Here is a 24,832-nt window from a genome sequence, read left to right as displayed (position 1 = left end):
ACAGAGGACAACTAAAAAAGAAATAAGGAGGTAGAAGATTAAACATGAGGTTAAACTAGCCAGTAATATAAAAGAAGATTGCAAGAGTTTTTTTAGATATATAAAGGTTAAGAGAGAGGCTAAAGTGGACATTGGACCGCTGGAAAATGATGCTGGATAAGTAGTAGTTGGGAACAAAGAAATGGCGGAGGAACTGAATAGGTACTTTGCATCAGTCTTCACGGTGGAAGACACAAGTAACATCTCCAAAGTTCAAGAGAGTCGGGGGCAGAGGTGAGTATGGTGGCCATTACCAAGGAGAATGTGCTAGGAAAACTGAAAGGTCTGAAGGTGGATAAATCACCTGGACCAGATGGATTACATCTCAGAGTTCTGAAGGAGATAGCTGAAGAGATACTGGAAGCGTTAGTGGTGATCTTTCAGGACATAATCAAGTCAGGGAGGGTCCCAGAGGACTGGAAAATTGCTAATGTAACCCCCCCGTTTAAGAAGGGAGTGAGGCAAAAGATGGGAAACTATAGGCCGATTAGCCTGACCTCGGTCGTTGGTAAGATTTTAGAGTCCATTATTAAGGATGAGATTTCAGAATACTTAGAAGTTCATGGTAAAATAGGGCAAAGTCAGCATGGTTTCATCAAGGGGAGGTCATGCCTGACAAATCTGTTAGAATTCTTTGAGGAGGTAACGAGTAGGTTAGACAAAGGAGAGCCAATGGATGTTATCTACTTGGACTTCCAGAAGGCCTTTGGCAAGGTGCCGCACAGGAGGCTGCTCAGTAAGATAAGAGCCCATGGTATTAGAGGCAAGGTACTAGCATGGATAGAAGATTGGCTGTCTGGCAGGAGGCAGAGAGTGGGGATAAGGGGGTCCTTCTCAGGATGGCGGCTGGTGACTGGTGGAGCAGGGGTCAGTGTTGGGACCACAACTTTTCACATTAATGATCTAGATGAAGGAACTGAGGGCATTCTGGCTAAGTTTGCAGATAATACAAAGATAGGTGGAGGGACAGGTAGTATTGAGGAGGTGGGGAGGATGCAGAAGGATTTGGACAGGTTAGGAGAATGGGCAAAGAAGTGGCAGATGGAATACAACGTGGGGAAGTGTGAAGCCATGCACTTTGGTAGGAAGAATAGAGGCATAGACTATTTTCTAAGTGGTGAGAGAATTCAGAAATCTGGAGTGCAAAGGGAATTGGGAGTCGTAGTCCAGGATTCTCTTAAGGTTAACTTACAGGTTGACTCGGTAGTTAGGAAGGCAAATGCAATGTTGGCATTTATTTCGAGATGACTAGAATATAAAAGCAGGGATATGCTGCTGAGGCTTTATAAGGCTCTGGTCAGACCACATTTAGAATATTGTGAGCAATTTTGGGCCCCGTATCTCAGGAAGGATGTGCTGGCCCTGGAGAGGGTCCAGAGAAGGTTCACGAGAACGATCCCAGGAATGAAAGGCTTAACATACAAGGAACGTTTGAGGACGCTGGGTCTATACTTGATGGAGTTTAGAAGGATGAAGGGGGATTTGATTGAAACTTACAGAATACTGAAAGGCCTGGATAGAGTGGACGTGGGGAAGATGTTTCCATTCGTAGGAGACACTAGGACCGGAGGGCATAGCCTCAGAGTAAAGGGAAGACCTTTGAGAACAGAGATGAGGAGAAACTTCTTTAGCCAGAGAGTGGTGAATCTATGGAATTCATTGACACAGAAGGCTGTGGAGGCCAGGTCATTGAGTGTATTTAAGACCAAGATAGAAAGGTTCTTGATTGGTAAGGGGATCAAAGGTTACAGGGAGAAGGTGGGAAAATGGGGTTGAGAAACTTATCAGCCATGATTGAATGGTGGAGCAGACTCGATGGACCGAATGGCCTAATTTCTGCTCCTATGTCTTATGGTCTAAGTGCAGAATTTGTACTGTTCTATACATTTGAAAGGTGAGTAAGGCTGCTAGATGCCATTTATGGGAAGTAAATGGAGGAATGTACCTTGTGTAGCACCCTATGGATTTTCCCACTTATAAATATATGTGCACTTCCTGGAAATTGCCATCTAATCTGCTCATAAATAATGGTGAGTCTTGTTAGCCTTACTATTATTTTCACAGCAAAATCCACCCCTTTGCCTTTACAAGTATGTATGCGGATGGAGGCAAATTGTCACACTAAATAAAAACAGAAAGTACTGAAAAAACTCAGCAGGTTTGCTAGTATGTATAGAGAGAGAAACAGAGTTAAAAGAACAGAGTTAACAGTTAACAGAGTTCAGAATAAGAATCATATTGGATTCAAAATGTTAACTGTTTCTCTCTCCACAGATACAACCAAACCTGCTGAATTTTTTCATCACTTTCTGTTTTTATTTCAGATTTCCATCATCCGTAACATTTTGCTTTTCTTACACTAAAGTTACACCTTGAAATAATTAAACAAAAAGTGCTTGTTTAACATCAAGCAAAATACCTTAGTAATATTGATATGTTTTAACTTATGGCTGCATACAGGAAAGCAAAGATGGCTTTAATGGAAAGGTGCAGTTTTAAAAAAATGTTGACTTGCTGCAACCTAAATCCTATTGCTGCCTGTAGATTCATCATTATTATCACCAATCTTACTGTTATTACTCATACTGAGGGTGGTTCTTGCCATTTGCTTATTTTTCAGTCTTTGAATAATGTCTAAGTTGCGTAGGTGTAAAGGTATACATTGGAAATGTATTATAAATTTATTGAAGATTAACCACTCCTCCAAAAATAAATAAATATAAAACACTCATGCACCTAACTGTGGTACACACTCAACTCAATCAAACTGAGGTCAGGCTGGAGCCAATATTTTTGCTGTCTAAATCTCCACTTTGCTAGCCTGCCCTGCAGTAACTGTCAGGTTAATTTATTGAAAAATAAAAAAAATGAGTGCAAGATTCTCTAAATGTAAGCACATTAAACAAAACCTGCCCCTTACGCAGTCAAGCAAAACATGTTTTACAATCAATTAAAACAACCTGTCTGTCCCTTACCCAAGTCAGGCAGAACCTCATTCTAAATTAAATCAAAGTGCTTGGACCTCACTTCAGTCAGGCAAAAAACCCACGACTTTTTGCAGTAAATCAGAATAACTGGTAACTTTACCTCATTCAGGAAATATGCATTGGGCTAAACTTTCACTGTGAGTTTGGGTACACATTCAGCACATTTATTTGAGCACCGACTTGTTTTCTGAGAGCAGGCACTTGCTGTGCCCAGTTTTATATCCTGTAGTGTGCCCATATGTGATGGTATAAGGCCCGAAAGTAATGTTCACACCACCAAAACCAAATCACTTGTTTAATGATCGTATTGCTTAATGTTGTTTGAGCCCCTTCTTTTTCTGAATCATAAGTCCACCAAGTCAGCATTGTCCGTGGTCACCCAGCCCTGACCTTATATATTCAAAGCATCCACTGAACTAGGCAAACAAAATCAAATACACATTTGAATTAAAGATACATTATCAATTTTGTTTTGAAAGAAATATGCCAGTAAGACATCCTCTTTAAATTGTATTAAGGTGTAAATTAAAACCCTTTGTGTGTGAATTCTACCAAGTGTTTGAAGTTACAAAGTCCTATGTTCTAAAGGAAATGGACCCTTTATAACTGAGTTACAGACCCCATGTGAGTGTTTCATTAAATCTTTAATGGAGTTTCTGGGATCAGTGAGTTCCTGTGTAAATCTCCACTTACTTTTACACTTCCATTGATTTATGCACAATAGTAATGTTGAAGAATGGAACACTTTTTCACACTGCTTCATCCAGCTGAGCATCCAGTATACTGGTATAGCATAGGTAAAATACAGATTAAGCATCCTGGGTGTTGGATTGGATCATAGATGCTAAGAACTGGATTGAGCCTGCACTAAATAATGTTGTGCAAGCTCTTTACAGCCCAAAGAGAGAATGAGCTGTTATTCTATTAACCCAGGCTGGAACTGAACCTGGAAACTCAAAATTGAATAGCTGCAACACCATAGTTGCCAACCCTCCAGGATGCTGCTGAGAATAATGAGGAAGAATATTCATCTGGACATTAATTAAAATTGAGTGTTTTTATTCATTTTCTTTGAATGCTCCTGCTTATTCATCATAAAAAATATTGGGGATGGGAAAAATGCTCCTGGCTGGCAGTCAAGAATTATGCAACTGGGTAATAAAGAGTCTTTTTGCTTTGGGTTGATGTAGGAAGGCAATGGTGCTGTGAGAATGGACATGTTGAATGACCAATGGTAGGATCATGAGTCGGAGCAAAAGGAGGCAGGTAGTTGATGAACCTCCAGGAATACATTCAACCAGGATTGGGAATCCTATACCACCTACAGGTTTTCAATTCAAGACATCTGAGCCAAACTAGCCAGAGTTTGTTTTTGGTCAAAACATAAAGGTGCTCAAAATGGAAGTGTCAATATTGATGTTGTATCAGGGAGATTTGGTACTTTGTATAAGCAATAAAGGAGGGGATCTAGTCTGGATCTAACCACCTACTGTTTAACAAATAAATTATTATAATAATATTGAAACTCTTTATGAATTAATGCAGTTTCCTCAATATCCCAAACTCCTCCTGGCACAAAAGACTGATGTTGTTAACTATAGCATAACAGAATGCCCAATACTGAAACCTCTATCAACATACATTTATATCCAAAAAATAAAATCTCATCTGCAAAACTTGATTGCTTTTATCTGTCGTTTTTAAAAGGGTTTAAATGATATAATAAAGTAAAGTAATGTCACCATTTCAGCAACAGAAGTATGTTTATGGCCCAATGCTAAACCGTTTTGATCTGCTCTTGTTTGTTTTAATGTGGAGCGTTTGTTGACATTAGGCTACCATTAAGTGCATATGGTTTGTATAGAATGGTTACATCCTGACCGAAACTTCATCCTTCAAGGATATTGCCGAGAAATCCTTTGTGGATGAGCCCAAGGATATTCTTTGTGACCAAGGATAAAACTCTCTTGTCAAGAAACACTTGCTCTACAAGATATTCTAACTGATGTCTTCCATTGCTCTGTTTATTTCTCTCCATTCTTGTGACATTTATGTCGGTAGGCTCTTCCAGATCAGAAAAAAAATGATACCATATGGCATTATTTGCTTTTCATGTGTAATAAAGTAACTGATCTAATAGCTAACTGCAGTAAACAATATTGCTTGTAGGTCTGTTTCTGCATCTGTACCAAAGTGAATGTCATATAACCAGTTTCAAAACTCCTTGCCTATAGCCAGTATTCCTTTAAATTTTCCTTTCTCATTCCTCTGAGTTGCAAACTTGCCATCCTTCACATTTTCTCCTCCTTACAGTTGCTCTGGGTTGTAATCAAAGGTTGCTGCATGCTATCCTACACTAAACCAGTTTCTGCCAGCACCTCTGAGCTGTTCAGATCCTTTCTATCCTCCTACAATTTTTAGGCTTTTAAACTCTTCACTTCCTGTATATACGTTACCTCTTTTATTCTTTTTAGCCTTGGCGACGCCTTGGCTTTGAATCTTCAGCTTAGTTTCAAAATGAAAAAAAATCACTGCCACACCGAAATTATTTTAACCAGCTACATTACCAGAACAGATTAAGTTTAGTTTATATCACACATGAATTTTATCAGTGTAACTGTTGAGCAATTTTGCTTCTCACTGAACAGGGCAGGATCTAACTGACAGATGGAAGGGCCTCAGTTTTCACTGGGGTGATGAAGTTGCAAGAAATGGTGCAGGGAACCCAGGAGTGGCAGCAAACCCAGCAATGCCAGAACATGGAAGCTGACCTTAACAGCAGGACCTCATTTAAATAAATCTATACAGATTTCTGCCGACAGTCATCTAGATTGACTATCTGGCTAGTGGGTAGGAGTTGGGGCATAAGGCAGCAGACCATGGCCCAGTCGTTGGCAGAGCAGGAGGAAAGGATCTTGGTATGATCAGTGGTGGTGAGAAGCATATTGAGGGATCGGGAAGAGTGGGAAGTCTATGAGAACGATTGAGGGGGTGAGACCGCAAAGTTAAGGAGGCATATGACCACGAAGGGGAGAGGTGTAGCCTAGCACAAGGGAGACCCAGCTTCCTGTGGGTGTCCTGCTCACAAATTTTTCTTACCCAGACTTGTTTGGCATTGGAAAGCCTTTCAGTGATCTGATTGGTAATTCAGTCAGATCAATCCAATTGGCTAATCAGGGAATCCCAGGGCACATTCAGTCTTAGAAGAACTCTCTCCCCTTTCCCACTTTGTCTCTCTCACCCTCTCCTTTCCCAATCTGTCTCTCTCACTCTCTCCTTTCCAATGCTATCTCTCTCATTCTCTCCATCCCTACTCTGTCTCTCTCACTCCCTCCTTTCCCACTTTGTCTCTCTCACCTTCTCCATTCCCACTCTGTCTCTCTCACTCTCTCCATCCCTACTCTGTCTCTCTCACCCTCTCCTTTCCCACTCTATCTCTCTCACTCTACCTCCTTTAATCCCTATAAAAATAAACAGTGTGGTGACCTCCAAATATTTCCACCACCAGCACGATTACCCCTGATTCTTTCGCAAACTTTTCACATTCAAATCAAAGTTGTCGATATTTTTCAGAGCGATTTCCATACAGTTTAGTAAAAGGTGATTTATTTCCAACCAAGTGAATCCTTCTAAAGCAGAAGTTCCATTCCACTGCATGCATGAAAGCGTGTTCAAACTGAGTGTGTCCCTGGAATCTCTGATTAGCCAGTCGGTGGGTTCTGACTGAATGGCCATTCAGGGCGATGGAAGGCCAACCAATCAGGGCAGCATAAAATTTCCCAATGCCAAACAAGTCTGGGGAAGAAAACTTTGTGTCTTGCTCGCCTGCTGAAAAGATCAGGCTAATGTTGAGGCATGTCAGGAAGGAAGTGGGAATGGAAGGGGTATGTGACTCCTGTTATTTTAACCACCCTTTCCGGCAGATAGAGGCAATTAAAATCAGGGTCATAATGGCCTAGCTATTAAGGAAGGTGGGTTACTTATACAGGGATGGGGGTGGATGAAATTTCGGTTGGGAAATCTAAAAGTATTGGTTTTAACTCTACAGAATTTGTCTTTTCGTAATCGCTTCCCTGATGTAAGCCACATTGCCAGGCTTGGCTTTCAGTTGGATGGGGAGGATTCTGGAGCAGGCTGCACGACCAGCTAAGACCAATCCAAAATCCTGGGAATGGGGGAGGGAAGAAATGGGGGTTCCAATCCCAGGGAAGTGAGTGTCAGATCCCAGTATGAGGGGGTCTAATGACCAACACCAATGTGTCCCTATCTCCTTGGGATGGCCCTGATAAGTTAATGAGGTTCAACCACAGGGACCTTTGACTGAGAGGGATCTGATGGAGAGATGCAGTCCTGTTCTTCTTCGTCCAAAAGCAGTGCTGTGAAGACACTTGCCTTCTCCCAGAAACTATCCTTACTTTAAGCTGCCAGTTTTCATGAGGCCTGTGAAACCTGACCACCCAATGTAAAACCTGAAAAGCAGGTTAAATCAGATGCCAATAGTGTCATTAACATATTTCAAACTCCAACCCACCTCCTAGCTGCAGAATGGTTGTCCACCACTATTCCTCCCACCTCCCTAAAACCTGAAATTGACAGGTTGGAGCTGGGCTTTTGACAAACTTGGAGTTATTTTCGATTTAACCCCCAACTTGCACGCAATCCCACATGCTCATCCATTTTAAATTCCTTCCAAAGATCAAATGAGTAGAGGTTTCTGTTATGGAAACAACTTCCCTGAATGTATTTTTTCCACGTAACTTATATTTCTTCTCTCTCAGGCTGGTAAGGCAAAGGTAATAACCAATCCTCGTCTGCAATACTGCCTTATGGAGAATCACCAGACTTGCATCTCGAGCTATCAGCCTGCCCGAGGTTAGGAACTCGATGGCGCAGATTTTGAACTTTAATGGAAATAAAAATTGGGAGATATGTAAAGCAGCTGCTGATTCATTATCATCCATTTTACACAATTGCACAATGTCAAAATATACACCCTACATTAGCCACCCTATGGGTGGAGTCATCCCACATTTGCACTAAGTGCAGTAGTGGGCGGGAAAAATAACTTTTTGCTCGGCTGCAATGGCGGCTTTTCTTGCCATATCATCTCAATCCTGCCTCATTAATCATGCGTTCCTGGGAAACATGCGATTTCAATGATGGGCAGGCTCTCATTTGCCCACCACACCATCACCTTACTGCTTCCTCTCGCGAAGTGCCATGTCTAAAGTGCAGCCATGCGTACACCTCTCAATGCTTCCAGCCCAGCACTGCTGCATAGAAGACATGGCCCCGAAAGGCAAGAAGACTGGAGCCCCTCCGATTCAGTGACGCATACCTGTAACGACTTTGGACGCCATGGAAGCCTGCCATAATGTCCTCTACCCTGGCTCTGGCGGCAAAAGGCCTCGCAATCTCACCACTCTGGCTTGGTAATCAGTGGCAGTGGTGATCAGTGCCAATGCTGTGTAGAAGAGGTTGGCCATCTAATGCAGATAATGGATGAATGAGCTTATTCATGCCGCCAGGGTAAGGCAACCATCTCATCACGCTAAACTCACACTCAAGCTCATCACGCATTCCCTGGTATCTCACCCACTGCCAGCTCAAGGGACATCACCACTTACTCTCTCACACACATCCGCACATAGCCATCTGGCCTCATCGCCTCTGGAGACTGTCTTCTCAACCCTTGCCACCTTGAGGCCAATTGTACACCTCAACATGTGCCCCACACACACCCTTGGATACCCCCTTCCCCAGTATAGCCCTCGCCCTGCAGGCTCTTCCCTTGCCTGAGGCCACTTCCTTCCCCGGGCAAGCCCAAGCCCTGCAGCAGTTGAAAAGCCACCCCCACCTTATAGCTGGACTGGTAGGTAGAGACCTACTTGTGAGCCCCCCTAAAAGTGATGTGGTGCTATCTGCGAAGCCTGGCGCTGATGACAGCGAGGGCTGCCCAAAGCCTGGTAGGCAACCAAACCTTGATGTCCTGAGCGAAGTGCAGCTCACCTGGTGCGAGTTGCTTTTGTACAGTTGTGAAACACATTAGGGTGCAATCACGCCAATGTGCCCGGATGATCCAATGTCGGTGGATGATTCCAGTGAGCTGGGCTTATAATGATATGCAGGTGTATTACAATGAAGTTCCCAACACCCAATGGTGGGAAACGTGGCCCGCCATTGACGGGCAGAATGGACAATTGCAAACTGGTTTCACAATGTTGTGAAGCCTATTTTTGGCCTTCTCACCATATTGTCTGCTCATGCTGCCAAACATGCCCACCGCCAGTGGACATGGAAAATTACACCATACGTGTGGAATTTAGTGTCCTCTCTGCCATGGTAAGTTGATGGAGGAGACATTTAATCAGGTGTGAGGGTGGCAGCTGGGGACTCTGCTGCCTTCCTGCCTCTAACCTGATTAGTGCTGTGGTGTACAGGCTCATGGATGCCCTTCCCATCCCTCTGCTAATTGAGGCCCTTAAGTGGGAAATTAATGCCCACTTAAGGGCTTTATCTGGACACTGCTGGTATTAACCCAGTGGTGGCCAAGGTAACCGCCGTGTGGGAAGCCTGTAAAACAAACCCTGCCGGGGTTGCTTGTGGGCTTCCAGTTAGGCCCCTCTTTCAAAGGCACTCAGTGCCTGATTGGAGGACCTGAAATCGGGGAGAGAGAGGTCTGCTGAGAGCCAACCCCTCCCCTTGTTGATGATCACACCCCCACACCCCCACCCCTCCTCGCCACTTTCCCTGTGATCCCCATCGCATGTTCTCCCTCTTGCCATCACTCACCCTAAGTCCCTCAGCAATCTCCAGCAGCGTGTGGATGCATTAAAAGTAGCAGTTGCCATCTCCCCAGTGGTGCTATTGAGCAACGAAGACCTGCCAGCCTCTGATTGGCTGGCAGCTCTTGACAGGCATGACTTCTGCCTTTGGGGTCCCTGGTCCCATGAAAGGTCTGCTGCTGCCCAGTTAAGTGCCCGATTGGATTGGGCCTTCCAGAAATGAGGTGAGATGGGGCTCTCACCGGCACTCCAGCTGACTGGTGAGACCCCCACTGCCTACATTACATTCTGTCCTATACGTGGGAAATCACGGACAAGAACTGGAATCCTACCACTTTATAAGCACTGAATCTCCAATATGCTGCTGTATCTAAGATTCATAGCATTATTCTATCCTTGTTTTATTGCTGTAGGTGTTTTACATCTATGTTGTTATCCTTTGTTGCTTCTTTCTCTACAATTATTACTATTCTGAGTAGCTGAAAAAGGTTATGCCTTACAGGACAGGTTAAGTCTGCTGAATACTCCACTGTCTTTGGCAGTGAGGTTCCAATTTGAGTTAAAGCTAAGAATTGTTGCTCAACCATCTGGATGGGAATCAAATACAGCTGTTAAACCTAATGTATCATCCCAAAACTGGATCTTTAACCCAGCCACATGCATTTTATATGTCAATAGTTAATTGGTCCCTTACTAAAATTCAATGTTCAGAACCTCAGAATTCTAAATACACATCTTATAATCCAATTAGGAAAATAATGTTACTCCCACCTTCTCAAGCAAGCTTTATTTCTAATTTATGAATGCATGTCATGCCTTTCATTTAGCTGTTAAACTCATGACATTTTCCCTATAAAACAGTTCAATAAAATTCTGTCATGAGTTGAAAATGACTGCACAAGGTACAGTAGAGACTTAATGAACAGTTCCATCCTAGCAATAAAAGTGGCAATAAAACATATTTATACAAGACTTGAAAGCTTTGACCATTACTATTTTCATGAGGAATCAGTAATTGTAAGCTGAATCTTTGCCATTGATAATTTATCTTCAAGAATATCAGTGTGATAAATTGGGGCACCTGTGTGTGGTGGGATAAGGGTTTGGCCTGATATTAACAGAGGTAGGTTGCATCGGTGGGGGAGCAGAGTACTGGGTTGATTCCCTGTATGCTGTGATGTTTTAAGTCCACAGCGTGTGAGTTTTCTCCTTGACAGATTCCCTGCCGCAAGTCAGCATTATTGACAAGCTTGGCTTCAAGTTGGGCGAGGAGAGCTCCAAAGAGGGCTGCAAGAATAAATAGATCAAATCCTGGAATGGCAAGTCCTATCTTCAACATCAGTGAAGTGGGGGACGGAGGTGGGGGGGGATGGGGTTGGGGAGGGGGCAGAGTTGGAGTCCAATCCCTGACCTCAGAAGAAAGGTCTATGTATGGGGTTGGATCTGACTGGGAGAAGCCTGGGGACTCCAGGGAGGAAGCACTCTTGTGCCTCTTGACTCACAAGCAGTGCAATAAGGCACACATATTTTCTTCCCAAAGCTGCTCTTGCCTCCCTTCAGCTATCTTGTTTCCTGAGGCCTCAAAAATACAGTTGGCCATGGTTAAGTTAGTGACTGCAAGCCTAGTTAAACTATTATATTTAGGGATTAAAATCATCTAATTGTTTTCCATAGTCTGAATTTCCAAACTCAACCAGTGAAGAGTTGAGCAGAGGCTATGAGAGGAAACACCTGAGAGGGAGTCACTACTTGGTTGATATTTTGCATTCTCCAATGACCAACTGAGAAGGGCACTGGCAAAGGCCTGGTGAAAGCCGCAATGTAATTTAATAGGACAGGATGTGAATTCCAATTGAGAAAAAATTTACAGGGTTATTTGTTGCAGAAACACATAAAGGAATTTGCTAGATGTTTCAGAAATGAAGACAACATAGACCAATGATCATCTGCCAAAATATTCTTACTATATATCCTCTGGAGGAATGTTTGAAGTCTCAAACATATTCCTCTGGGCATACTATTTTTGAATCCCATGGCAAACAAGTTTCTGAACTGAGTGCAGGATTGGGCTCGCATAATCAATATGCAGTTATAATGAGTCTTGTACTCAGTGAGCTCAGGGCAAGGGAGCCCTACTCCTCCAGAGTTCACAAGGAACTTGAAAAAGAAGTTTCAAAATGTGTCTTTTTGTGCTTGTCCTGGCCCAGATCTTCTCTCTTGATAGGTTGGTCTGGCAGGAAACATACTTCAGCTTCCCATTCAGAGTGCTGAGTTAAAATTGTTATTTTTTGTTCTTTAATGGGACATGGGCGTCACTGACAAGGCTAGCATTTGTTGCCCATCCCTAATTGCTCTTAATAGGCCATTGCAGAGGGCAGTTAAGAGCCACATAATTGTGGCTCTGGATTCACATGTAGGCCAGAGCAAATACGGATGGCAGATTTCCTTCCCTAAATTGTGAACCAAGTGGTTTGCTGTGACAATCATTTCATTATCACCATTTCTGAGAGCAGCTTTCAACTCCAAATTTATGAATTGGGTTTAAGTTCTACCAGCTGCTATGGCAGGATTTGAACCCCTGTCCACAGCATTAGCCTGGGCCCCTGAATTACTAGTCTAGTAACATTACCCAATACCGCTGTCACCCTCAGTATTGTCATTGGATACTGATAAGGTCTTTGGGACGTGCCATGCATATATTAAGATGGTACCTGATGGCTTTGGACAGATAAACCTGATTAGTTGAGTAGGTTAAAATTTCAATTGGACTGCTCCCTGCAGTTCCTAGGTGTGGAAGTAACTTGAGAACTTTAACTGTCCACTAGCCCAATTTCTGCCTGGCCAGTAGGGTTAAGCCCGCCCCATAGAATCATAGGCTGGTTACAGCACAGAAAGAGGCCATTTGACCTGTCATGTACGTCATTTGGCACTCTGCAAGAGAAAGTCAGCTAGTCCCACTCCCCTGCCCTTTCACCGTAGCCTGGTAAATCGCTTTCTCTTCGGGTGCTTGTCTAATTCCCTTTTAAAAATAGAATCACAGTATTACATTTTAAATAATAAACAAGAACTATCAGGAAACATTGCAAAACTATGAAGCTAACGACGGGTTCACATGTAAGATAATTCATTCACCATAATTCATTCAAGTGTTATGATATTGTATGAATCTTTTGAGAACACATTGTAAAAACATTGCAAGTAACCATTATCTTCTCTGTAACAGCTTAGATGCTGCTTTCATTGGCAGACAGCATTGTACGATGGTACTATTCTGTATATGACTTTCATATTCATACTTGTAATTTAATGAACTTTTCATATGTTAAAACAAATTTCCTACAAAAGATTGATTGATTTAAAAATAATACAGACTACTTTACGGCTCACTAACATCTCTTGGTAGATGCATTAATCATTTATTAACTAGTTATATTAAAAATACTTTTGCCAAAATGTCAATGCAGTACTAATAAACTCTTGTAATTTCATACTGTTCTGATATACAGCTGTATCATTCATTATTTCAAACTGAAGTACAGTTCAAGTGTAAAAGCGTTTTCTAGTGGGTGATACAAATTATTTTCTCAGCTACAGAAATAACACCAAAAAAAATGTTAATCTTACCTGACAGAAGTAGGTACAAGAAAGGTGTGTTTTACTTTGGAAAGTCACAGTAATGCACATATAATAAACTGTGACTGAAATGAACACAAAGACTCCTGTTGCCATGGAAGGCTTTGCCACATTAAATTTACAACAGGGCTAAAAGACCAGCTGATCAAATGGCTCTTAACTATAATTGTCTATGTAATAGCTTCGATCATGGAAATCAATAGCAGATAGCCCCTGCTGGGGTAAAAAACAAAGACATGTTCCAGAACTTACTGAAGATTTTCATCCATGTTCTTCATTCATAACTAGCCAGAAATCAAAGATAAAATTGAACTCACCATATGGAATCTCCATATTTGTATTTGACTGTGTGCTTACGTTGACCATCCTCTTCTTGTCTGGACACTAAGTTTTAAAACTGTGGCCCACAAGAAGTTTTGAGGAGTAAAAGGAAAGTTAACAAAGAGTATTTCACGTGGTTTTTGGTGTTACGAGTGATGTGTGTGTATTATGTTATCATATTGATTCTTCTAATCAAGCCTAATATGGGTGGGGATGTTAAACAGTAACCAGGCTGTTTTGGAAGAGAATCTATAAGGGAGCAGTTACTATGGTAATCATGAGGCAAGACAAACTAAAACAAAGCTTGTATCAAAGCTTTTATTGCTGTGGCTTTTAAATTTCATCCTGGCACACATCGTTTAGACCTTTTCCTGGTTATGTTTTTACTGTAATTGTGCAAATAACTTCTCAATAATGTAAGAGACCTATAACTCACAAACAACTAGTGGCTTTTTTTCTGCAAGAAATTTGGTAACTCACTTTCATTGGTGAGGTATTCTGTTTATTTTATCAACAAGAGTAATCCCTGGATTCTTAGGCAACCTTTGCATTAATTTTAAACTGCTTCTACAGCTGGGATCTGTCAAGTGATTCACATGCATGATTATTAAGAATTAGTAAATAAGACTTAGGCTGACCTCCTTCTGATTGTCTGACCAGCAAATATAGAAACATAGGAACATAGGAAATAGGAGCAGGAGCAGGCCATTTGGCCCATCAAGCATGCTCCACCATTCGAACATATCTTGGCTGATCACCTACCTCTAGGCCATTTTCCCCACTATCCCCGTATCCCTTGGTGTCATTATTATCCAGAAATCTATTGATTTCTGTCTTGAACATTCTTAATGACTGAGCTTCCACAGCTCTCCAAGGTAAAGAATTCCAAAGATTCACCACCCTCTGAGTGAAGAAATTTCTCTTCATCTAGATCTTAAATGGTCTGCCTCTTATTCCTGAGACTGTGGCCGGGATTTTCTGTGCCCGCCAAAGCCTGGCGTATTCGGTGGCATGAGTAGACAATATGGCGAGATCAGTTTCACAACGACATGAAACCAGTTCGCGATCATCCACTTAGCCCCCCCATGGCGGGCTGTGTTCTCTGCCATCAGACGTCGGGAACCTCATTGTAATACATCATCCTATCATTATTAGGCCCGCCCACAGGAATTGTCCCCCTACCCACCCGCTGGATCGTCCGCTCACGTCGGCGGGTAAACACGCCTACACGTTTCACAACTGCTCTTAAGTGCAATGCACCTGACAGGCAGCACTTTGCTCGGAACCTCAAGATTTATTTGCCTACCTTGCTTTGATCAGCATGTCATCATGTAGAGATGACTCGCAGTCATTAGCGCCAGCCTTCACAGACAGCACCACATCACTTTTAGTGGGGCTCACGGCAGGTCTCAACCTACCAGATCTGCCATATGGGGGCGGCTTTTCAGTGGCTGCAGGACTAGGGCTTGCTTAGCAAAGAGGGAGAAGTGGCCTCAGGCAAAGGAAGAGGCTGCTGGATGAGGGCTGTACTGCGGAAGGAGGTAGCCCAGGGTGTGTGTGGGGGCACATGTTGAGCTGTGCAAGTGGCCTCAAGATGGTGAGGGCTGAGGAGGCAGCCTCCAGAGAAGATGAGGCCAGGTGGACATGTGAGGACACATGTGTGAGAATGAGTGGTGATGTCCCTTGAACTGGCAATGAGTAAGACGTCAGTGAATGAATGATGGGCTTGAGTGTGTGTGTTTAGAGTGATGAGATGGTTGCCACACCCTGGCTGCTTGGATGAGATTATTCATCCTCTTTCTGCATTGAATGGCCAATGTCTTCTGTGAGCATTGGTACTGATCACCACTGCCATCACCTCTCAAGCCTGGTTGGTCACGCCGCTACCCATCCTGCAACAGAGAGAGGGTAGAGGATATTGTGGTAGGTGTCCATGACATCCAAAAGGTGTTCCAGTGACGGGTCACTACACTTGGGGGCTGCAATCTTTTTGCCTTTTGTGGACAAGTGGCCATCGGCTGGAAGCACTGAGATGTGTTGGAGTTTAAATATGGCCCCCCGCTTGATGAAGTGGCAAGGTGATGAGCTGGTGGGTGAATGATGGCCCGCCATCAAAACAGCATGTTTCCCAGGAATGCATAACTAATGTGGCGTGTTTGGGATGATATGGCACGAAAAGCCACCATTGTGATCATTTTACCCACCTGCTGCCGCATTTAATGCAAATCTGGGATGATTCAGTCCTGTGTCTCCAGGTTCTAGACTCACCAGCCAGGGGAAACATCCTTTTGTTATGATCCTTGGCCAGACCCCAGGTTATCGTGGGAGATTTGGTTAGGGACCAATAACGTTTTCTTTAAGATAATCAAAATTTGAAATTCAAGACAATTGCTAGGTGAATAAAGCCACAAGCTTCCATGATTTTTGAACAAACAAAATTAAACTTGTCTATGCAATTTCAGGAAGATAAAACAATTTACAATATCTATCTTATACTCTGACATGCCAGGTAAGTACAAGGTACATGTGAATTAACAGGCAAACTGTGGTCGAACACACCACACTGCACAATAAGTGACAGATGTGACCAAACCCGATTCCATGGATTTCTTAACAACTCACCAATACCTTTGCCACATTGTGAGCCAGCCAGTCTCAATGAAACTTCATCTTTCTCATGGGGGTTTCCAACCTCCATATTTGAAGATCTCGCCTTGGAATTCCCTCCAAAAGTCACTTCTACATGGACGGCTTCAACAATGGCCCATCTCGCAGACTTTCAATCCTGCCTTCTGAGGTTCCTTTCCCCTGGATTTTCGAGTACTCTCAAGCATCAACTTACAAGCACAATTTCAGATCTTGGGCTGTGTCAGGCAGAACACCACTGCTCCAAATGGGTACCTTTGCTCCAACAGCCTGCAGCATGGAGTCACTAACCTTTGATTGCCTTCCTCGATCTTCAGGTCTTCTCTCGAGCCAACTTCATTTAAAGTCCTCGCAGCTCTTTCTTTAATTTGGACCCTGTTTCTCTGTTCATTTCTTTTAACTTAACTTAACTGGGACCTGCACTTGTTTTAACAGTGTTTTATCCCTGCCTCTGAGAGAGTCCTTGGGACCTTCTCCCTGTCCCCCTCCCTTGTCCCTTACCTGGGACATTTGGTTCTCATGGCATATCGCACCCGGCCACCTGACCTGGGTTGTCACACTATTCTGTTTTTTTCTATGCACAGGTGTGCAGTGCTGGTCCTGGGCCTGAAGGACATAAAAAGGTAGTACTGCACATGTGCAGCCAGTTTCCAGGCAGCGAATGCATGGGAGGCCCAAGGTTCATTGAGAATTGGAGTTCCCGACCTTCGATCTTCAGACTAAGGTAAGTTTGTGTTTCTTAACAATATCCAAATCTACCCTGTCATGCCCTGTAAGAATTGTGTACATTTCAGTGAGATTGCCTCTCATTCTTTGAATCTCCTGAGATTGCAGGCCCAGTTTCCTCTTCCTCTCCTTGTAAGACAATTCCACCATCCCAGGAATTAGTCTGATGAACCTTTGTTGCCCTCCCTCTGTGGCAAGTACTTCCTTCTTTAGACAAGGAGACCGAAACTGAACACTGTACTCCAGGTGAGGTCTCACCAAGGCTCTATACAATTGCAGCAAGACCTCTTTACCATGCAACCCCGATAGAGCTACACATTATAAGGAAATAATTGTAAGGACAATACTTGAATTAGAAAGTGGTCTTGTAAGTGAACCATAGACTGATGTTAAAGTGAATTGTCCAGCAAAGTTCTATACAGGAATAGGAAATAGTGAATTGATCAAAGCAATAAGCAATTGTGCCCTGACAGTGAACTTGCGGGTGGCCAAAATATTAGTTGCAATTAGTAACAATTCACACAAGCATATTGCTTCTATTTTATTCCTAGAATCTGAACTTGCATTTTTATACGATCCTCATCATCTTTAGGCTTCATAGCCAATTAAGTGTAGTCTCTGTTATTACACAGCAGCCAATTTGTGCACAGCACGATTGACAAAGAGAAATCAGATAAATGGCCACATGATCTGCTATTGGTGGTGTTAGTTGAAGGACAAACAGTTGGCAGGACACTGGCAGCACTTCCCTGCTCTTGCCAAACAGAGTCATGGGATATTTTGCATTCACTTGATTAGGTACACTGGGGTTTAGTTTATTACCACACTCCAACAGCTCATCACTGCGCTCCATTCAACACTTAAGTGTCAGCCTGGATAATGTGCTAAAATCCCTCGACTGGGGGTTGAACTCACAATCTTCTGACTCAGGAAAGAGTCCTAACACTGAGACAAGCTGTAACAGAGGAGTGAGATAACCAGCCACTGGCTCAGACTAACACATTTCAGTAGGAGGATTGGGTCCAAATGGAAGTAGGACTAGAAAAATGGCACCCGGAAATCCATTTCTGCTCTTAGCCATTTTCACAGAGGGGGAGGGAAGGGCCCTGGAACCTGCCTGCTCCTATTAAGGACACAATTAACAGCATTAATGGGCTCATTAATGTAAGTTTTTTTAATTTTCAGGGATGTGGCCAGATTTTAGCAGCAATCGGATTTTACACCAGCTGCATGGAGGCAAGACCCATGGATTGGAGATGGGAAGAGGTAAGTAACATGGCTTTGCCTCCTTTATAGTTCATCATGAAATGCTGTGGCATGAGTTGTATCTGTATTCATTAAGATGAGCTATGCCAGTACTGTGATGGGAAAATGTAACCACCCTTTAAACAATATGTTTGCCAGATTGTTACTTATGCCAACAGGCAACCTGTCAAGTAAAGATCAACATTGTAAATGTGGAAAAGTCTGCAGATGGAATAAAAAAATCATGAAATGGATAAGATGGCAGACATTCAATATACAATATTGAAAGTGCAGACTAGTATGATAACAGATGTCTAATTGTTTGGGCTATTCCCATTGCTTTTATGTATTCAGTCCTGACATCCGATCAGATAGCAGTTCTGAAGTCAATTTGTGTGCTTGGGGAGTTTTATGGGCTCTTGGCTGCAATCCAACTGCTGAATCATTTTACAAATGCTTGACTTTGTTTACACAGCTGGTTTGAAGAGTCAGTTTTTTTACTTGGAACATTCATTGGCTATTTAATGGCTTCAAACTGTAATATTGGGGTTGTGAGTACTGTTCATAAAATAGATAATGGGTGAGGGTTTGAGGGTGATGACGTTGGGTGAAAGAATGTTTAAAGTGATCAGAAGTTTTCAACTATATGTTGATGAGCCACTGATTGCATCAGACGAACCTGGCTGAGGATTTTGGGAACAGAACCTGGCCTTTTAACTTGTATTATAATACAGTAGGGGTTATTTGCCAGGCTGACCAAATCCACAAGGGAAACTTGACCATGCTATCACAACGGTTTTGAAATTTGATTTATTACAAGAAGGTTTGTGCACTGAATTAAGAAGTAATGAGTCCACTAACACCGTTGGAGATTTAAAAACATTAATTAAAATGTTTATTAACAAAAAAGGAGAATTAAACACATGCACAAGATTACAGTTACACAGTTACTTAACATTATAACAATTTCAAAAATTCCTAATTAACCTGATTCCCAACTACCCACCCCCTTTAGGGCAATAATCCAAAAATAGATTTTAAATTTATAAATAAATTCCAACAAGGTTACCACAAGCACCCACTCAACAGTGTAGTTCCAAGGGCTTTTGACACAACTTTGGTTACTGGAACAGCAGACTTCTGCAATGTGGCTAGAGGCTTTTCCCTAAGTCTGTTTCACATGGTGCACCTTTCAGATCTCACACGGCCACACACCACACAGTGTTCCATCCTACTTTAAATATATTTCTCCTTCTTTGATTTGTAAATTGCATTGTTCCCCCATGTATTTTGAATTTACTTTTCCCATAATATAAAAATCTTTTATGTTATCATTATGGTCAGCACTTTTAGGAAAAAATAAATGTAATAACCTTGCCCTATTTATATTGTCAGTTATGAAAACCTTATCAGGTCTCTTTAAAAATCCAATGACTTTTCCCCTTATCTAAAAATGCAAATTTCCCTTTGCTTAGCATTTCAAATGTCGTTTTACACGGAACTGTTTTGATCATTTAAACCTGCAGCCAATCCGTCCCTAATTCAATTAAAGCAGCCACACACACACACACACACACACACACACACACACACACACACACACACACACACACATATAGAAGCCTACTTTACAAAATTCCACAATATGATAGTTTCGTGACACCTGCCCACTCTGGACACACCCCATCTCTATTTCTGGCTCCAAGTGTCAATTTTAACCATCAGAGGTCAGTCAGTTCTTTCTGCATATAACATCAGAAATATTAACCACCATGTCTCATTATCAGACCACATGGGCAACCTCCTGCCTAGAATAGGCTGGAAGAGGGCCGAAAGCAGTTGGGAGCCTCAAAGTATAAAAAGGCGCTGGCCATCTGATGGCTCTCAAAAAACTGTGTAAAGAGGTTTCTGAGAGGGTCTCAGAGGAGGGAAGGGGTGGCTGAGAAAAACGATTCCTAAACCTTTCTTGTGGGGCCCTGAGGTTCACTCCTGCCTCTTAAAGCTCCACATAGGTGCCTGAATTTAACATGTGATGGGTGTGCCCAATCGGCGGGCCTGGGAGTGATCAGGAAACGAACCATCAACTGTGATAAGCCCCGACCGTGATTTCATGCTGGCTGGCCAATTAATGGCCAGCCAGCGTGAAACACGTGCAGAAATGTTCAGCGCTCCCAGGGTGGGGCAGAAAGAGGGCGGGTGATGACATCACTGTGAGTGTGGATGAGCGCTGCAAGAAAACTCCCTGAAGGCAGACAGCTGCCTCAGGGAACTGCAGACCTGAAAATCATCAAATAAAGGTTTTAACAGCTGAAAAAAAACGTCCATACATCATAATCAATCACCTGAAATTGTAGCTGATAAAAATGCTGCCCACTGATATTTATTTTAATTTTATTTCATAATGGAAATTTCATCCCACCCTTGGATGAGGTTTAAGGAAAATGCAAAGTCCACCTGGCTGATTTGCCTGTCTGCCAGCTGCAAGGTTGGATGGGCCATGAAGTATTTGAGACAGATGCACCATTATGGGCTTAATTGCCCTCTTGATTGTCGGTGGGTGCACTTTGGACTTTTGTGCATGCCCGCCAAGCGAAATATCGCGCAAGTGCGCGCTAGCATCAGGACGCTCGCCCGACATCTTCTTGTGTGATCAGGTCGGGCGCGTGTCAACCCACGGGACGTAAAATTCAGCCCAGGACAATAAAAAATCCCTACCTTACAGCCTTCTTAGTGACCTAATCCGATTCTGACTTGGAAGCCCAGTGAGAAAGGCTTAACGTCACCAGGTTCTAATCTGAATACTAAAGGATAGACTCCACCAGAATTAGGCAGATGCTTCGCCCATTGGTTCAGGATAGCAAGTTAAAATGAGCACTGTTGACATCCAGTTGGGAAATTGGCAGTTAAGTCACCTGTGTCATTTTAGCTTTCTAGTGGGTAGTGTTAAAATTTCCCCGTCCATCACCCCTCCCACCAACCAGGCAATTCATTCAGCACTAATATTAATTGACAGCATGAGTCCTCTCCCGAGAGGGTGGTTAGTGATTTAAATATATCAATTGGTCCATTGCAACAATGGATGGATTTTTCTGGTCTCACCTGCAGCAAGTGGGACAGAAAATTTGATGGACCAGCCAGAGGTCCATTGACTTCACATGGAAAATTCCAGTCCCATGGCAGGTGGGACCAGAAAATCTCGGCTGATATTTTAATTTGGCTCTTTCAAAGGATGTGGTTGTTGCTGGCAAGGTCAGCATTTGTTTTCCATTTCTAATTGCCCTGGAGAACGTAGTGGTGAGCTGCCTTTTTGAAATGCTTCTGTCCATGAGGTGCAGATGCACCCACAGTGCTGAAGGAGCTTCCATGATTTTGACACAGCAACAGTGAAGGAACGACAATATAGTCCCAAGCCAGGAGGGTGTGTGACTTGGAAGCCAACTTGCGACTGGTGCTGTTCCCATGCATCTGCTGCCATTGTCCTTCTAGGTTGTAGAGGTCACAAGTTAGGAAAGTGTTGTCAAAGGAGCCTTGGTGAGTTGTTGCAGTGCATCTTGTAGATGGTACACACTGCTGCCACTGTGCCTCGGTGTTGGAGGGAGTGAATGTTTAAGATGATGGATGGAATGCCAATCAAGCAGGCAGCTTTGCCTGGATGGTGTTGAGCTTCTTGCATATTGTTGGGCCTGTATTTTGTCACCCTCCTGATGTGCCTTGCAGATGGTCGGAAGATTTTGGGGAATCAGGAGGTGAGTTACCCACCAGAGAATTCTGAGCCCTTGACCTACACTTGTAGCCACAGTATGGCTGGTCCAGTTCAGTTTCTGGTTAATGGTAACTCCAGCATGTTGATAGTGGGAGATTCAGTGATGGTAATGCCCTTCAATGTCAAGGGGAGATGATTAGATTCTCTGTTATTGGAGATTGTCACTGTCTGGCACTTGTGTTGCGTAAATGTTACTTGCTGCTTATCAGCCCAAGACTGAATGTTGTCTAACTCTTGCTGTACGTGGACATGGACTGCTTCAGTATCTGAGGAGTCACAATTGGTATTGAATATTTGCAATCATCAACGAACATTCCCATTTCTGACCTTATGATGGAAGGAAGGTCGTTGACGAAGCAACTGAAGACGGTTAGGCCTACGACACTACCCTGAGGAACTCCTGCAGCGAGGTCCTGAGACTGAGATGATTGACCTCCAACAATCACAATCATCTTCCTCTGTGCTAGTTATGACTCCAACCAGTGGAGCGTTTTCCCCCTGATTCCCATTGACTGCAGTTTTGCAAGGGGTCCTTGATGCCACACTTGGTCAAATGCTGCCTTGATGTCAAGAGCACTCACTCTCACCTCATATGTTCAGCTCATTTGTCAGTGTCTGGACCAACACTGTAATAAGACTAGGAGCTGAGTGACCCTGGCAGAATCCAAGCTGACCATCAATGATGAGGTTATGGCTATTTGACAGCACTGTCGACAACACTTTCCATCATTTTACTAATGATCGAGAGTAGACTGATTGGGGTGGTAGTTGGTCAGGTTGGAGTTGTCCTGCTTTTTGTGGACAAGATGTACCTGGGCAATTTTCCACATTGTTGTGCAGATGCCAGTGTTGTAGCTGTACTGGAACAGCTTGGCTAGGAGCAGGACTAGTTCTGAAGCACAAGTCTTCCATACTACTGCTGGAATATTGTTAGGGCCCATAGCTTTGCAGCATCCAGTGCCTTCAGCCATCTTCACATGGAGTGAATCGAGTTGGCTGGACACTGGCATCTATGATACTGGGAACCTCAGGAGGAGGCTGAGATGGACCATCCACTCGGCACTTCTGCCTGAAGGTGGGTGCAAATGCTTCAACCTTGTCTTTTGCACTGATGTGCTGGGCTCACCCATCATTGAGGATGGGTATATTTGTGGAGCCTCCTCCTCTAGTTATTTGTTTAACTATTCACCACCATTTATGACCAGGAAATGGCAGGAATGCAGAGCTTAGATCTGATCCACAATCACCGCAAATGGCTGTGGAATCACTTAACTCTATCTATTGCATCTGCTTCTGCTGTTTGGCATGCAACTAATCATAGCTTCACGAGGTTGACACCTCATTTTTAAGTATGCCTGGGGCTGGCCTTGGCATGCCCTCCTGCACTTTTCATTAATCCTACATTTATATTAAAGGTACATTCATGGATTTCCTGGGCTCTCTGAAACATGCCATTATCAGCAAAGTGAGAACATACCGCAATGTGTAAACTCATTAAGAGTTAGGCACACACTGCAATAAATACTCAGTGACCTCTGCTGCTTTCTTATCTATCATGAGGAACAAACTGACCATCAGCAGCAGAAACAGTCTGCTGTGCAGAGAGCTGCAGTGATGAGCAGAGAGGGGCCCACAGTGAGGAGAGCAGCAGAAGCAGCAACTGCTTCTGTTGAGAGACCTGCAGCTGGTTAGCACAAAGTAGAGCAGCAGAAAGGTGAACAGCAGAGAAATCAAGCTTGCAGGGTGCACGACCCCTGTAACAGGGTGCACAGGCAGAGACTAGCTCCCTAAGAAGAGCAGTGTTTTAGGAGCTTGGGATCGTTGTGCAAGCTGGTGGCAGACATCTGCAGCCTCCTAGAAGAATACCTACTGCCTAGGGTGTGATCGAGTGTCCTGGGGGTTGTTCAAGCAGAGTCAGCCTTTGTATTGGTCAAGGGGGTCCCCCAAGGGGCACAGAGTGCCCGATCAGGAGCAACCACCCCACAGCCTGCAGCCAGGCTGACTGAGCATACCTAGCAGCTTTACCAAAAATGTCAATGGGAAGAAGCCCTTATGTGGCCAATAATTGGCCAATTAAAGACGTCAATTGGCCCAAGGGTGGGCAGGTGGCCCAACATCTACCCTTCCACTGGTAAAGTACCAATGAAAGGGAGTGCCAACAGGCACGATGCCCCCCCCCCCCCGCAACATCCTACCTGATTTTATGCCTTTCCTGCTACTCAGCCCACTCCCAGGGGCAGTGGGGGGTGCAGGGGGTGGGGGGAGCGTAAAATATTGGCCAAGGGGCATCTGCGAGGATACAAAGGATACTCACTATAAAATTAGTTGATGACACAAGTGAGAAACCCAAACAATGAAGCCTAAGAATGGTACAATGAAAGTCATGTGGCCACTAGATATGTACTCAAGCAAGTGAGTGACATACTCAAATGTTCTCATGGTGCCTGGACAGACCTGGAGGTACGCTTTAGTTTGTACCAGCCGGAATTTCCAGAATGATCATGGCACTCTGCCCTCTGCACAACATTGCTCAGCAGTGAGGAGGTGTAGGAGGAGCAAGGTGCTGGGCACACATGGTCTGTTCCCATCAATTCATGTCTTCCCATTCATTAACAAGCATTCATTCCCTCTCTGTAAAGTTCTGCTCTCTTTCTGGGGGAAATAATAAATCTATGTATGACAGTAAT

Source organism: Carcharodon carcharias, chromosome 14 (assembly GCF_017639515.1).
Source record: "Carcharodon carcharias isolate sCarCar2 chromosome 14, sCarCar2.pri, whole genome shotgun sequence".
In the NCBI taxonomy this organism is placed as follows: domain Eukaryota; kingdom Metazoa; phylum Chordata; class Chondrichthyes; order Lamniformes; family Lamnidae; genus Carcharodon; species Carcharodon carcharias.
Note: the sequence above shows the minus strand (reverse complement) of the source record.